The 17500-nt window shown below is 35.5% G+C and overlaps 1 protein-coding gene across 1 annotated transcript in view; it reads right to left on the reverse strand.

Annotated features, from left to right (window-relative positions):
• The window catches only part of LOC130236919 (bis(5'-adenosyl)-triphosphatase-like), a 414240-nt gene that overhangs the window by 221453 nt on the left and 175287 nt on the right, over nucleotides 1-17500 (reverse strand). The window lies entirely within an intron of this gene.

Below are 17500 nucleotides of genomic sequence, written 5' to 3' on the forward strand. Positions count from 1 at the left end.
ACACAAATAAATACCAAAGCAAAGTTTAATTTTAGTTTATTTTATATTTTGCCATTTTAATTTAATTTTAATTTAATTTAATTCGCTCATTCATTGATTTATTATTTCTTCAGAATGGTTGTACAGTAGTACAATCCTTACATTTTAATTTAATTTAATTTAAACATTCTTTCATTTATCTTTTTACCTTGAAGCCCCTAAATTATTTTATTTGAAAATTGCTTCGTTTAATTTTATTTTATTCATTAAATTTTTTTAATCATTTTTTTTACCTTGATGCAACCTTGATTTTATTTTTTAAATTTAATTCAATTTATTTTTAATTATTCCTTAAATTTTTGTTTACCTTGAAGTCTAAATAAAATTACAGTTTAAATAGATTTTATTTAATTGTTTTATTTATTATTATCTTTTTAATCATTCTTTATTTTGTTTACATCGATGCATAAATAAAAATTGTGTTAAATTATAAACATAAAACTAAATAAATTAGTTTGTTTATTTAATTTTTTATTTTGCTGTTTTATTTAATTTTAATGTAATTTAATTCGCTCAACCATTGATTTATGATTTCTTCACTTCACTGTAGTATTTTATTTTATTTTATTTTATTTTATTTTACTTTATTTTGGTTTTATTTTATTTTATTTTATTTTACTTTATTTTACTTTGGTTTTATTTATTTATTTTTATTTTATTCAATTTATGTTTTGTTTCTTCAGAACAGTAGTACAATGTTGACATTTTTTTCCTCTTTCATTTAATTTTGTACAAACTCATTGATTTGTTTCTTTTTTTTACTGAATTATTGTTTTTTATAATTTATTATTTAATTTAATTAAATCATTTATGATTAATTCTATTTAATCATTTATGGTTTGATTATCCAGAATAGTACAAATTTTGAAATGTAATTTCATTTCATTATTTATGATTTCCTTCTTTAGAACAGTAGTCCATCTCAAGTTATTCATTTGATTTGATTTTTAATTTAATATTTATTTCATTAAATTAATTTGTTTTCTAAAAACTCATTAATTCATCTTTATTTTTTACTAAATTATTGTTTTGTTTTTCCAATTGACAAAATATACATTATATAAAATAACATCTGAATATGTGAAACCAAGACATAAAAAACATGTCCACCTAATACTACCAGCTTTCCCTTTTGAATCAGAACCATCTCCTATTGAATCTTCCAAGAGCAGCAGAAGCTCTGAAAAAAAGCCAAGATCTGCCACAGAAAAAGGAAGCACTTTTCAGAACAGATGGTAAAACATCCTTGAAAGCGAGCGTCACAAACGTAGCCTTCAGATCAGGATCAAACAGCCTTTGCTTTGACATGACTCTCGCTGCTACCAGCTGTCATTCATCCAAGAAAAAAGACCAACAATTATTGACTTTTTTTCTCTTCCCTTTCTTCATGCAGGAAAACAAATGTATTAGTTAAACTCACCCTGACAAAACGCAACTAACTATCCACAAGCATTGACCAGCACGTATGGAACAACATGTACTGTGAGTGTCGTCTTTGAGCCAAACAAGCGGAGTGTTTCAAATGTGTGATTTTGCATCTGTTTCTTTCATTGACACTGTGTTTACTCCGGGTGCATGTATGGACTTTCTTCTGGAAACAGTTAAGGGATGACTTAAAAGTTATTGTTGATATGACTTTTTTTTTTTTTACAAGATGTATAATAAGTCTCTGATGTCCGTGTGCATGTTTATGTAAAGTTTCAGCTCAAAATTCCTCACAAATAATGTTTATTATTATTAATATAACTTTTTGAAATTGTCCCTTTTAGGTTTTGATCTTAGCAGTGCCCTTTTGGTGAGTATCACTTTAAATTCAAATGAGATTGGGCTCTTTTTAAATGAGGGCGGAGCTATAAATGCCTGTGTGTCAGCATAGTGGCAGATTCTAAAAACAAGACTGTCTTACACCAGAGGTTTTGAACTTCAGTGGCCTTGAGAGCCAAATATAAACCACATGAGATACAGGGGCCACTTTTATATATTTGAACACTTTTTATTTGTTTAAAGAAGGCTTTTGAAAGATGAAACACATTGGCTTTCCATGTACTTCCAGCAAACTCACATTACCACGCAGGATTAAAAATCTGATTTTCATTATCCACTTTTCTTATTTTGATCGACATCAAAGTACAGTCAAACGTAACGAAATTGTTCAGGAAGGATTGGGCACTGTTTATGGTAGTCACATTATAGGTTGTGAAATTATTCATGTTTAATTAAAATTTTTATTCAAAAATACATGTATATATACATTTGCTTTGTCGACATTGCATTGCAGCATGTTTTGTAAAGCATTGTTATAATGTAAAAAATGCATGTAAAAATTGTGTGCTTCATAGTAGTGTAATGGTACACTCGAGTCACGGGTCGGTACCAGTACGGTACAACAAGAATATTAAAACAATTCTCCAGTATGAGCTCACATGGTGACAATATCTTATATTTCCATTGCTTACAGATGCACATGAGTGTTATACATATATACAATTGAGGTCAGAATTATTAGCCCCTTTTTGAATATTTCCCAAATGATGTTTAACGGAGCCAGAAAATTTTCACAGTATGTCTGATAATATTTTTTCTTCTAGAGAAAATCTTATTTGTTTTATTCCGGCTAGAATAAAAGCAGTTTTTAATTTTTTAAAAACCATTTTAAGGTCAAAATTATTAGCCCATTTAAGCTATTTATTTTTTCGATAGTCTACAGAACAAACCATCATTATACAATAACTTGCTAATTACCCTAACTTGCCTAATTAACCTAGTTAAGCCTTTAAATGTCACTTTAAGCGTGTTCTAAAAATATCTAGTAAAATATTACTGTCATCATGGCAATAATACAAGAAATCAGTTATTAGATAGGAGTTATTAAAACTATTATGTTTAGAAATGCGTTGAAAAATTCTGCAGCTGCAGGCCACATTTTAAAGAGCAACAGGGCAGATCTGTTTAGAACCTTGGTTTAATGCTAATGAGGGAGAGATCGTCACTATTTGGGTTGGGCTTTCCCCCTCTGATGACACATACAAAGGGAGAATGTCAAAGTGTTTCATTATAAAACAAAATGTACATTTTTACGAAGATAGGCAGGCTATATTTGCACATTGTTGCCACACAACTGTGTTTAAACCCCTTACAAAAGTGATTTTTGCATAATAGGTCCCCTTAAAGCAAATGGGAATTTAGCTTTTAAATGCTTGTTCAACCTACTTAAAAAAAAAACAGCTGAAACGACACAATTATTGAGTTTTTGGGGGGACAACTTAATTGTTTTTCGTTCAATCCACTTAAATTTGTAAAAAAAAAAAAAATGGTTAACTTAAATAACCTGTGTTGGGACGATATGAAGGAATTGTGTAAAATCAAAGACTAAAGAATACACAAAATGTGTCACTTCATGTTTTTAGTGCGGAAAAGAGTGATGGTCAATATGGTGAATGAAGTCCCGCCTACTAGTACAAGAGCCAATCATCGATCGCTATATGAGGATTCTCCAGGGGAGAAACTCAGACCAAATGTGTGCTTTTACAACAGGTTTTGTGGTCAACAAACACACTGGACTCTCAGCGAATACTCGCTTCACAGACATGAGAAATATACCCAAATAAAGCTTGAAATCTGTGCTTTTGAATGAATCAACTAAACTTGAAAACAAACGTTTTTTTAGTTTTATGATCAAGTACAGTCCGTCCTGTCAAACGCACATCACATGACAGCAACTACTCAAACACCCTCAAACTTGTAAACAGGGTCACTGTCATTTCTGTAGGAGGTTTGCCATCAAGACCAACATATGAATTACTTCTGAAGACCAGCGTAATCTAATGAAGCATTATCCAGAAGATGATAAAGTTCCTTTTGAGTGTGCATGTGCATTAGCTTGGGCAATCTGAAAAAATGCAGATTTTGTTTGATTTGAACATTTAGAACCAAAGCTTATGAGACAGTTGTTGTTTATTTTAATAAATAATTCCAAATATGTAATCATAAGCTTGGCAAACAGTTTTGGAGAATTTGATGTTTCCTCATTCAGACAGAATGCCCCAGTGTAGATGGCCGCCGAGTGAAATGACTTGTTTCAAAGGGACTTTGGCAAAACCCAGTATTTTTTACACTGTAGTGCGTGTACAATGTATTCTCAAACCTGAAATGTTGGTTAAATATAACCTACACATCTTATAAATACTTGAATTCTCAGAAACAATGTGATCTTTATTGAAAATTTCAAAGAAAATTAACTAGCACTACCAAGCTAGTAGAATAGTGCTCTATGAATTGGCTTCAGCTCACCTTTAACCACAGGACTTCACTAGTCTCTAACTGGTCTTTACTAGTCTCTTAGGCTTGCTTTTTTCCTACTGCAAGCTGATTGGATGTAGATCAGAAGAAAAAAGTTTCGTGAGAGTTATCACAACCAACGCGCACAGAACCACCAAGAGGCAACACTAGTGCGATTTGCGAAACAGCCACTAGAGGCCGCTAGCGTCACGCGGCGGCCATTTTGGAATGAAATTCTGTAAAATAAACTAATAAAAGTGCTGATGATTGTGATAGTAACTGTTGTATTGTCGTCTTTTGGGTTGTATCTCAACTTTAAGGCGCTTTTTAAATAAATAAATAAAAAACAAATCAGCTGTTTGCCATTGCGACAGCAATAAGATCAAATGTACGGCCAATTGCTTTCACTCCAGAATGGCAGAATCACAGGGCTGTTGCTGGGTTCTATTGAGTGTCGCCTCTTGGTCATTCTAAGCTCTTTGTTACAACCTAACAGACATCATCTCACAATTTCTTTTTGTTGTCATAGCGCAGTCAAAACTGACAGTTGGAGTATGTTAGCAATACCTCAGACAGATGCATTTAACTAAAAAACAAACAGGAAGTGCATTTTCAGATTTCCATTTTAGATTACAAGGGCAAACAATTTTCATAATGACATGCAGATGAATTGTTTACCACAATACTAGCAATGTGAGCTAACAAAATTAGTTTTGATTTCATGTGTACTTTAATGATTTCATTTGATAGTTTCTTCTAATCTGATAAGCATTAACTTAAGACACTGGTTTGGTTTTGGTATTGACTGTCTCGCTCAGCCTTGGTCTTGAGCTCAGCCCCCTAAAGCCATGGTCGCTGTTTAAGTGGTCATAACTACAACATCACTAAAGTCAATAGATGATCAACGCAAGCACACAGCAGCTCTTCTGCCAAACTAACTGACAGAACCGTGAGCCATTCCACAAGCTCATTTCTGCTTAAATGCACAGTTCAGTTGACTTCCCTCTGCCACACAGAGTAATTATGCGTAATGACATGCTAATGGTGTGCTGGTACGCCGCCGATGCCTGTGCTATCAGTAATCACTCACTGTCAACCCAGGTCAAATATTTGCAAGTAAGCAGCTTAAAGGCATCTAAGTTAATTTCACGGCTTGAACTGAAAAAGCGCTGGAGAGACCTGTAATAAGGTGTTTGCAGCTACAGTGCAGATGTGCACTGAAAGGCTCAGAGGTCTATAATTTCATCAGCAAGATTTTGGAGTTAGGAAAAGGTTGGATTCTTGATGTGGAAGACAAGACATCAAATTTCAGATGCAACTGACAGAGATACTGTACAGTAAAAAAGCAAGAGATGGATGAAATTCCCCCACATGAGTGAATATGCTCAAGGTTTCAGCACAAAATTGTGTTTATACATTTTTTGTGCTGAAAAAAAAAGGTTATGAAGGTTTTGACACATGGTTGGTCAGGACCAGTACATTTCAAGCAAAGAACCAGTGAGAAACCAGCACAGAACCAGCTTAAACTACCTCACAACCAGCAAAAACAGCTTAAACCAGCTAAAGACCAGCCATAAACTAGCTTAAACCAGATCACAGGCATAAACAAACCAGCATAAACCAGGTTATGACCAGCAAAAATGGGAGAGAGCCAGTTCATAACCAGGAAGAACCAGCTTGAACCAGCTTAAGACTAGCAATAAACCAGCTTAAACCAGTTCACAAGCATTAGCAAACCATCTTAAACCAGCCAGAACTGCTTCAAGCCAGCTCCTGACCAGCAAAAATCAGTTTAAATCAGCTCATGGCCGGCAATAAACTAACTTAAAGTTCACAATCAGCAAAAAAAAAAAAAAAAAAAACAGCTTAAACCAGTTTGCGACCAGCAGGGACCAGTTTAAACAAGTTCCTGATCAGCAACAACCAGCTTAAACTAGCTCATGACAAGCTTTCAACCAGAAAAGATCTAACTCATGACCAGCAAAAAACCAGCAAGAACCGGCTTAAACCAGCAATGAATCAGCTTAACCTAGTTCAAAAACATCAACAAACCTGCTTAAATCAGTTCACAATCAGCAAGAACAAGCGTAAACTAGCCCATGACCAACTTAAACCAGCTCATGACCAGCTCTCAATCAGCCAAGAACCAGCTTGAACCAGCTCATGACCAACAAAGAACCAACTTAAACCAGCTCATGACCAGCTCTCAATCAGCAACAACCAGATTAAACCAGCTCTTGACAAGCTTAAACCAGCAAGAGCCAGATTAATTGAGCTAGTGACCAACAAAAAACCATCTTAAACCAGCTCACAATCAGCAAAAAACAGCTTAAGTCAGCTCAAAACAAGCAAGAGGCAGATTAGAACAGCTCACAACCAGTAAGAACCAGCTTAAATCAGTTCACAACCAACAAGTAGCCGATTAAACCAGCTCATGACCAGCAATGTACCAGGAAAAACCAGATTGAATGAGCTCATGACCAAAGAACCAGCTTAAGCCAGCTCAAATCTTGCTTAAACAAGTTCAGAACCAGCAAGAACCAAATTAAACCAGTTCACGACCAGCAAGATCAAGCTTAAGCCAATTCACAATCAGCAAGAACCAAATTAAACCAGCTCATGACCAGCAAGAACCAAATTAAACCAGTTCATGGCCAGCAAGATCAAGCTTAAGCCAATTCACAATCAGCAAGAACCAGATTAAACCAGCTCATGACCAGCAATGAACCAGCTTAAACCAGCTCACAACCAGCAAGAACTAGACTGATTGAGCTCATGACCAACAAAAGAAACATCTTAAACGCGCTCATCACCGGCAAGAACCAGCTTAAGTCAGTTCACAGACAAGCAGATTAAAACAGCTCACGACTAGCAAGAACCAGCTTAAGTCAGTTCACAACCAGCAAGCAGCAGATTAAACCAGTCCAATGACCAACAATGAACAACCAGCAAGAAACAGATTGATTGAGCCCATGACCAACAAAGAACCAGCTTAAGCCAGCTCATATCTTGCTTAAACATGTTCACAACCAGTAAGTACCAACCTAAACCAGTTTACGACCAGCTTAAGCCAATTCACAATCAGCAAGATCCAGAATACACCAGCTCATGACCAGCAATGAACCAGCTTAAACCAGCTCACAACAAGCAAGCAGATTAAAACAGCTCAGGACAAGAAAGAACCAGCTTAAACCAGCAAGAACCAGATTGAACAAGCCCATGACCAACATAGAACCAGCTTAAACCAGCTCATGAAGGATAAAGTGTGTGCTCAATAATTCGAGCACTGTGGTTATTTTTTCTAAAGATACATTAGGGGTCAGAAAAGTGATCTAATGTGTGTTTTTTTTAGTGATGCATTGTGGGTAGACTCACAGACATGCCGGACATCTGGACAGTGGAGACCTTTCAATTATGAACGACTGTCTCAACTCTGAAAAGCAGGCCAGCACTAGAATCACAAGAGAATTGTAGTTTTTCTGTTCTCTCCAAGGTCCAACAGAGCAGTAAACAAAGACAAACATGGCCAGAGAGGAAGGCGGGCAAGCAAACACACAAACACACACACATATTTTATAGTCAGTGTAGACTGCTGGCTGTCTCCCAGACACAATGTCCTTTGGTAAAAATCTGAACAGAGAGAGATAGAGAGAGAGAGAAATGTTCTGCTACCCTTTATTTCTCCTCTATAAAAGCACTCAAATTGTCCTCAATTGTCTTTCAAAAATTTTTTCGGTTCAGCTCAAAAGGCACAAGCAATTTATTTATTTTTATTTGTATTTTAAGTGGAGACACAAACTAACAATTGCAGTATGTTAGGGTACATTTCAAAAACATTTGATTTATTTATTATTTTAAAAAGGTAGTGTATAATATATTATGCTATATTTCAAAAGTTTGGGTTGAGAGAGTGAATTGACTTTGAAAAAGTCTCTTAGGTTGATAATAAATGGTTAGATAAATAATAATAATTATTAAATAAATAAAACAATTAATGTCAACAACAACAATAAACAATAATAATACAAAATTATAATAATAATAATAATAATAATAATAATTATTATTATTATTATTATTATTATTATTATTATTATTATAGTAGTAAAAATACATAATAATAATAATAAATAATAACAACGATAATAATAATAATAATAAAAATATAAATAATAATAAAAATAGCAAAAAATAATAGCAATAATAATAGCATCAAAAAGTAATAATATCAGTAAAAATGTTTTAAATATAATAAAAAATAATAATAATTATTATTATTACTATTATTATATTAGCAGTAAAATAATAATAATAATAATAATAACTATAAAACAATAATAACAGTAAAATAATAATTTAAAAAAATATTATAATAATAGTAGCAATAAAAATAATATAGATAGCAACAAAACAATAATATCAGTAAAATAATAATAATAATAATAGCAAAAAAAATAATAATAACAATAATAACAGCAATATAATAATAACAACAACAATAATAATAGCAATAATAATAAACAATAGTAATAATGACTAAAATGTGAACAATGAAGATTCATTATCCATTATACAGCATTCAAAAATTGTTTCACTGTGTACACACACATGTACTCTATACACAGTATTTAACTGTTTTCATCTAGTATACGAAGTTTAACCAGTTGAAATTAGTTTTTTTTTTCCCCCTTCTCTGGGCTAGTGTCTATACTCTCTGGCCCTAATAGGAGATAAGAAAGCACACCACATAACATTTACTTAGAGAGAGTACATGAAAGGCAGAAAACAGCAAAAAGAATAATTTAGTGAGGAAACTTCTTCCATACACACACACTCACGCACATAGAAAGACATGTATATATAAAAATCTTCAAAGAAGCTCACAAAGAAAACCACTATGAATATGAACTTTTAATTGGATATGTGGTGCAGCTTCTTAAAATATTCAGACTTTGTAAAAGAATGTAAATCAGAGAAATGATTCTGCTTTTTTTTGCTTTCGTGCTCGTACTTAGATTCAAAGAGACCGATTTCTGAGTGCTGAGAATGCCTTTGTTTTCATAGCCACTGTTTTAGACATCATTGAAGCTTTGAGGTCCTTTTGAAACTGCGTGATCTATTAAATGAAGTGAAAAAAGAGAGAAATATTAATACTTACATGCACACTAGCCATAAAGACAGAAAAAAAATTAATACAGCATGAAGAATATAATAACCAATTTTATTATTATTATTATGTTCCAAAACTTTAGGTTTACACAGTACTAGTAAGGTGTACCTAATAAAGTGGCCGGTGAGTAACCCGAACAATCAAAATTTATAAAAAAAACTGCCCCAAAATCCAGAAAAGCTGTGTCTGGATAAGCAAAATATAAATAAATAAATAAAGTATTTAAAAAATACTCATGTTCGGGTGGTGCAGTGGCGCAGTGGGTAGCACTGTTGCCTCACAGCAAGAAGGTCGCTGGTTCGAGCCTCGGCTGGGTCAGTTGGTATTTCTGTGTGAATTTTGCATGTTCTCCCTTGTTCACGTGGGTGAAGATATGCGCTATAGGTGAATTGGGTAAGACAAGTTGTCGGTATTGTGTGTGTGTGTGAGAATGTTTCCCAGTGATAGGTTGCAGCTGGAAGGACATCCACTGCGTAAAACATATGCTGGATGAGTTGATAAATAAAGAGACTAAGCCAAAAAGAAAATTAATGAATGAATGAATATTTCATTTTAAATTAACAAAATAGTTGGTTAGTTTACAACAGGGATCACCAAAGTTGTTCCTGGAGGTCCGGTGTCCTGCAGATTTTAGCTCCAACTCTAATCAAACACACCTGAACAAGCTAATCAAGGTCTTACTAGGTATATTTAAAACACCCAGGCAGGTGAGTTGAGGCAATTTAGAGCTGAACCCTGCAGGGCACCAGGCCTTCAGGAACGAGATTGGTGACCCCAGGTTTACAACATATATTTTTTTACTACATTCCAATTGACTCACAGAGCATTTTTTAAACTATTTATTAGAAGAGAAAAGAACACAAAGCCCTAAATGTGTTTATTTTTTAAACATTTACAATTCTGCATACAAGCATAGCATAACTTATGTTCAAATAAAAATGCAAATCCACTAACAACACAATAAAAACCCACTTCTAATCCACAATACCATCATATTACAATCAGGAATTTTGTTCATCTTCAAAATAGTATGCGTTACCTTTTTTACTATGAAGCAACCCCTCATAAATCTTGGGTCACCCCTAGTTTTTTTATATTTTCCATATTTGGTTTGCAGTTTGGCTTGCTTTCTCCATAATTTGATTTGGTTTCCTATCCCTAATATTTTGACAAATATTTGGACTGAAAACAAGACTAAAACTAAAAGTTTTTTTGTTTGTTTGTTTTTCGCAGTGCAATGCTTATTTTTGCCCTTATTTTTATTTCCCCTCAGATATGAACATGGTTTGAGGTATCAGTCATGTACAATTGATGTTAAAATGATTAGCTTTCCTGTAATTTTTTTTTCGTCTTTTTCAAATATATCTCAAATGATGTTTAACAGCAAGGATTTTTTCCACGGTATTTCCTATAATATTTTTCTCTTTTGGAGAAAGTCTTATTTATATAATGACTAGAATAAAAGCAGTTTTAATTTTTTTTTACCATTTCAAGGTCAATATTATTAGTCTCCTTAAGCAATATATATATTTTTTTTGCCTACAGAATAAACCATTGTTATACAATGACTTGCCTAATTAACCTAAAGCCTTTAAATGTCACTTTAATCTTAATACTAGTATCTTGTAAATATCTATTAACTTATGTACTATCATCAAGGGGAAAATAAAAGTATTCAGTCATTAGAAATTAGTTATTAAAACCCTTGTTTGGAAATGTGTTGGAAAAAAAACAACTTTCCATTTAACAAATTGAGGGTAAAATATACAGGGGGCTAATAAATCATGATGGCTAATAATTCTGACTCCAACTGTAAGTATAAGAAATGTTGGATGAATGTAGTACATTGAATACTCTTGCGTTACAGATATAAGCAAATCAAGCAGTAAGCACAAGCTGTACTTGCCTTAGCACACACCACTTGACAACCGTGTTAGCAAAAGATCGACGTGTTTAACATAACACATTTGGAAAGAAATCAGATACGCGGACAAGCAACCTTGACACCACATGACAAGACGGCTCTGCTTGGAAGATCTCCATCTCGATTTGCTTTTATTTTTGCATCTCCAGCAGTGATGGCCTCGACCGGTCCTGCCCTTCTCCTCCAAAAGGTACGCTTTGAGTGGGTCGCACCACGGCCCGCTGGGGGGTTTCTCTCCTCCCACTTACTTGGACAAACACTACAGATGAAAAGGTCGATTCCTTGGCTCTGAATACGCAATGACCTGGTTTCCCTCCCCTGGTTGCCAGAGCAGAAACAGTTGATCCGTGGAGCAGGCAAAAGCATCTGGTTTAAGCAAAATGAGTCGAGCAGATCCAGCCTGAGGGTCTATCTTATACCAGCCTTTCATCAGAACAGACGGATGCAGAGTTTGATCACGTGCCCCCATATGACATTCGAAGATACAACACACAGATGCTTAGCAGACAGTTTTTCAGAGCGGAAGATGAGCAGGACACTGGAGATGTTTTAGGAAGGAGACAAAGGGAGCACATACACAGAAAAGTTCCTGTTAACACCTTTTTGATGGTCCATTTGAGTATTAGTAGACTGTCTGCTTAATATCTGCTGATACTGATAGACATTTAACCGACTATAAGAAACTTTGCAAGTACATGTCAACACTAACCCTAAACCCAACCTAACAGTTCTAATCTAATGGGAATTAGTTGGCATGTAGACGCAATGTAACTTAAATTCAACAAATGGACCATCAAAAAGTGTGACGAAGGTCCTTAACGGAAATACAGTGCATTCAGAATGTATTCAAAACAGGATTAAATTAATTTATTTCCTCAAAATTCTACACACAATAGCCCGTAATGACAATGTGAAAAGATTTTTTAAATTGTTGCAAAATTATTAAAAATAAAAAACCTGAAAAATCACATCAGTATTCACAGCCTTTTCCGTGAAGTTCTAAATTGAGCTCAAGTACATTCTGTTTCCACTGATCATTCTTGAGATGTTTCCGCCACTTAATTGGAGTTCACCTGTGGTGATTTGAAAATGCATACACCTGTCTATATAAGGTCCCAGGGTTCACAGTGCATGTCAAAGTTCAAACCAAGCATGAAGACAAAGGAATTGCCTGTAGACCTCTGAGACAGAATTATCTACGAGGCACAAGGCTGGGGAAGGTTACAGAAAAATGTCTGCTGCTCTGAAAGTTCCATTGAGCACAGTGGCCTCCATCATCCTTAAGTGGAAGATGTTTGGAACCACCAGGCATTGGAATCATCATGCTGTGGGGATGTTTTTCAGCAGCAGGAACTGGACTAGTCAGAATAGAGGGAAAGAAGAATGTAACAATGTAGAGACATCCTGAATGAAAACTTGCTTCGGAGTGCTCTTGACCTCAGACTGGGGCAACGGTTCATCTTCCAGCAGGACACTGACCCAAACCGCACCGCCAAAATATCATTGGAGTGGCTTCACAACAACTTGATGAATGTCCTTGAGTGGCCCAGCCAGAGCCCAGACCTAAATCCTATTGAACATCTCTGGAGAGATCTGAAAATGGCTGTACACGGTCGCATCCCATCCAACCTGGGCAAAAATTCCCAAAGACAGGTGTGCCAAACTTGTGGCATCATATTCAAAAAGACTTGAGGCTGTAATTGCTGCCAAAGGTGTATCAACGAAGTATTGAGCAAAGGCTGTGAATACTTATGTACATGTGATTTTTCAGCTTTTTTTTTTTTTTTTAATTTGCAACAAATTTCAAAAAATATTTTTCCACATTATCATTATGGGGTAATTTGTTTAGAATTTTGAAGAAATAAATGAAATGAATCCATTTTGGAATAAGGCTGTAAAATAAAATGCGGAAAAAGTGAAGTGCTATGAAAACTTTCCGAATGCACTGTACTTTTATAAGCTTCAATATTTTTGCAAACGCAAAATGCATTGCTCCGGGTATGTTTCGTTGCTTGTTTCAGATGACAAATCCACTAGAGGGCACGGTTTACATCGTTGCAAAAATATTTTTTAGGGTAGATTTTGTTGTACATTGTGTTCATAGGGTATGCGTGTTGGTCCCCAGGTTCCATGTTTTAGTGAGGGTATAAGAACATTATATAGTACTTCTCATTCTCTTTATTAAAATACAACCAGAAAAAAATACAGATTCTAGTTGGATTTTTTTGGGTCTAATTGTTGAAGACATATGAAAGAAATATTTAGAGAATCATGAATAAAAATACTGAAGTTTGTGTCTTGGTTTGATCTGCATTTCTGCCTGAGCTGTTGTCAATATTGCCTGATTTGATGAGTTTTGTTAATGCTGAAAAGTACAGACAGGTTTTAATTTGTCATGTAATTCCTAATAGAAAGCACCTAATTGGTAATAGTTTTGATAATGATTGATAATGATCCCAAACGTAATGGTAATGTAATGAAATCATATTTGGAGAGAAAACCAGCTGATGAAATGAAGGCTGGATTTACACTGCATGGTTCAAGTGACTCAATTCCGATTTTTTTCTCCCATGTGGCACAGATCGAATATGGCCTATGTACGCGTAAGCAAGGAGGAAAAAAAAAAAAATTCACATGGATTCCGATTTACTTAAATTAGATTCAGGCCTTGTTCATGTGGAAATTTATCTGATATGAATTGGATCTGTGCCCTCATGTCTGCAGTGTGAGCAGGTAAATCGGATTTTTACCTGTCAATGCGAGTCGTGAGTCATTAAAAACCATATCGAATATCGTCAACTCTGATGCTTTCATTTCGGAACAGGCTTCAAAGTCCCAAACCTTAAATCTCATACCCAAGGACTAAAATAGCTTAAAATAAAATCACACCACGGACATTACATTAAGATGCCTACTGGTTTAAAAATGCCTAGATTAAAAGATGATGGCAAAATGAGCACTTTTATGTCTACTTTTCTGTTACTATAGTAAAACATCTTTTTAAAAAAAATGAATCCCTGTGAATGCATTAAAAACAGGAATGGAGAAAAGTTCTTTTTTGCAGTTTGTTTTCGCGCATCCACCAGAGGCCGTTGTGTACACATTTTCAGATCTCACATTTCTCTCACGAGTGCCATTCGCTCCAGCTGTTCTCATGTAAATCCACCAGAGGCCGCTGCCGACTGACTGATTTACCGACTTACCAACCAACCAATCCCCCCCACCCTTACCCTAAACTCAACAAATAGTATTTACAAAAAAAAACAAACAAAGAAAAAACTTCCCTATACCCAACTGCAGTGTTTTATAAAACAATCCAGAAAAAGAAAAGCCCCCTGAATTTTACAACGTTTTCAGATTTTATCATGGTTCTAACCTTGTTATTTCCTTGTTTATTTTATTTTTTAGTTTTACCTGCTTTCTAGAATCGTTCTTAAGAGGACTCGAACCCCACTGTCGAGGTCAACTCCGCTCTACGTCTCAAGTTCGCCGACATTCCGCTGATGTACATGTCAATCTACCGGACAAACTGGTATGCCGGAAAGCCGTCCACACGGAGGTAAGCGGTCAGCTGGTAAGCACGAAAAGGAACGGCATCATATCACCCCATAGAGTTGGTTTTAAAGATGAAATCCAGCCATACATAGCTCTGGCTACATTATTCACGATCTCCAGAAATGTGTATAGGGCTAGGTTTTCAGAATGAGCCTGTGTTGTATTTAATTACCGCATGTGGCAATAGTTGGTGCAGTATGAATATGACAGTAATTTTTCACAACATTCTAAATCAAACAGCCAACTTGTTGGCATTTGCAGCCATTGAAACCTTATTGGCTCAAGACCTCAAGACTTCTGGCCTCATTCACTTCCATTGATTTTTAGCTGTAAAAAAGTTTTATGCTGACTGCAGCTTGCTATGCTGACAGATGTTGCAAACTGGGATTTTCTAATTATTTTATTTTTTATGTATAGTCAAGCACACCTGTACAGACTAAGTAGTAGTTTGACCGTTTCCACCGTTTGTTATTCCTAGTCATTTACCTATGAAAAGCGCTTACTTTCCATAATCCAGAATATGGTGAATAAAATTAAATACAGCTGTATTTCAGATCCAGTAATGGGTGCTTGGCTTTCAGTAATGCCAAAAACACTGGACAGTTTTAGCCCCGATTTTCCCTCATCAACAATTCTGCGGAAATTGTAGGCTACTGCCTGAAATCGTTGCTCATTCAAGTGAGTGAAAATGTCAAGTATCTAGAGCTAGTCAATAAGGAAGATTATGCAGACATTTATGGCTTCAATATGCATTGATCTACAATTATATTTCCAAAACTTGTCATACTCTCAGAACTACTAATGAGGGTTACTGATAAGAAATTCTAGTATAAAAAAATACACCTTATAGCAGTCTCAATTCAAAGGGCCCAAATTGTCAAAGGTCTGGAAAATTCAGTTGTAACAAAACTTTAATAATTACGTGCATACATAAACCAACCATTAAAAGAAATTAAATGTATTTTTCATTTAAAAATACATTAAGAATGAGTGCAAAGGTGATACAATTCCAATGACACTCAATAGAAGTGTCAACAATTTTTATGAAAAACATATAAAAAAATAAAATAAACAACCAGAGGTAGGTTAAAAGTAACAGGGTAAAATATAGAGGACTGCGAGCTGGTCTGGAGCCTGCTGGACCAGGTGATCTGGCCCACATCGAACATCTGCTGCCCACCCTCTCATCACCTTGCAGAAAATGGGGTTTGCACGCATGACCCGGAAGTGTTCCTCGACCTTTAGGAGAAGATGGTGGAGGCATGTGGCTGGCCACAGGCTAAGTGGCCAGTAAGAGTTCTTTTGCTGTTGTTGGGAGAAGCCCAGATCCCCTTCCCAGCAGTTACCGGCCAAGCTGACTGGCCTTAGATGAGTGGTGGGGGTATGTGGCAGGGAAGGCATGATCGAACACCCGAAAGGGAGGGGGAGCAGGTTGAGACACCGGCGGACCAAATCAGAAAAAAGAACACCTGTATTTTCTAGTGATTGGGCCATAGAGACACCTTCATAAGGGGAGGAGAAGGACCACTCGGGAGAAACCAAGCACACACGTCACAAGAGTTAATATGTTTGATGTACCTGAAAAATAAAAAAATACTATTCACCTGATTCTGCAACCCTGTCTTCTACCCACAATTAAGAATAACATTATCCCACACCAATAAGCAATAACTGATTATTATTTGTAGTAGTTGTAGTATTAATAGTAGTATTAATAGCATTCACTAGAAGAAAGTTCTCACAGAAAAAAAAAAACAACGACTATGTCAATAAACTGGTCAAAGCAACGCCTTGAATCTTGTAGGCTGTAGAAGTGACGTGAAATAACACTCTGAATGTGCGATGGAAGCGTGTGTTTCTAACAGAGCTGAAAGAAACGGTCCTGCTATGAAGGAAGTGAAACAGATGGAATGTGCATCTATAGAATGAGAAGGTGAGATGAAGTAAATCCTCACCGCATGTCATATATGAGCGTCAACGCCACATGCCGTCGAGAGAGGAGAGAAGGGCTGTATATGTTATCACTCATCCCAATGCCTGTTTACACATTTAGAACTGACAATCCAGGAGGAAAAAACAGTCTATATGCTTAAGTCTGATCTCATGACAGTTTCAGGGCCCAAACTTCTATGGGATTATACAGAAAGGTTTAGCTAATGCTTAGTGTGTTGTAATACTTCGAAGAAAAACATGCTTGTAATGTTTATATCCATGACTAATATGGTCAGAGAGTGATTGATTGATTGATTTAGTGCATTAGAGTGCTTTAGGTTTACTTGTTACCAACTTATTTATTTGTTTTACCCTCTACCATGTCTTGTCTGAAATACAAAGGAAACAAAAGCACATCTCCGAGTCTCCAGACCCACATTCTCCGGCTGTGTTTCAATAAAGCGTTAATCCCTCAGCAGGAGCCTGACGCTCCGACTGCAGATTTGATGATAATGCCACGTATTGTTCTAGCATCACTTTCAAATCTTCTATTTACTTTATTCATTATCTCTTTCATTTACTACCTTGGGAAACTGGCAGGA

This window comes from Danio aesculapii, chromosome 11 (assembly GCF_903798145.1).
Source record: "Danio aesculapii chromosome 11, fDanAes4.1, whole genome shotgun sequence".
In the NCBI taxonomy this organism is placed as follows: Eukaryota; Metazoa; Chordata; class Actinopteri; order Cypriniformes; family Danionidae; genus Danio; species Danio aesculapii.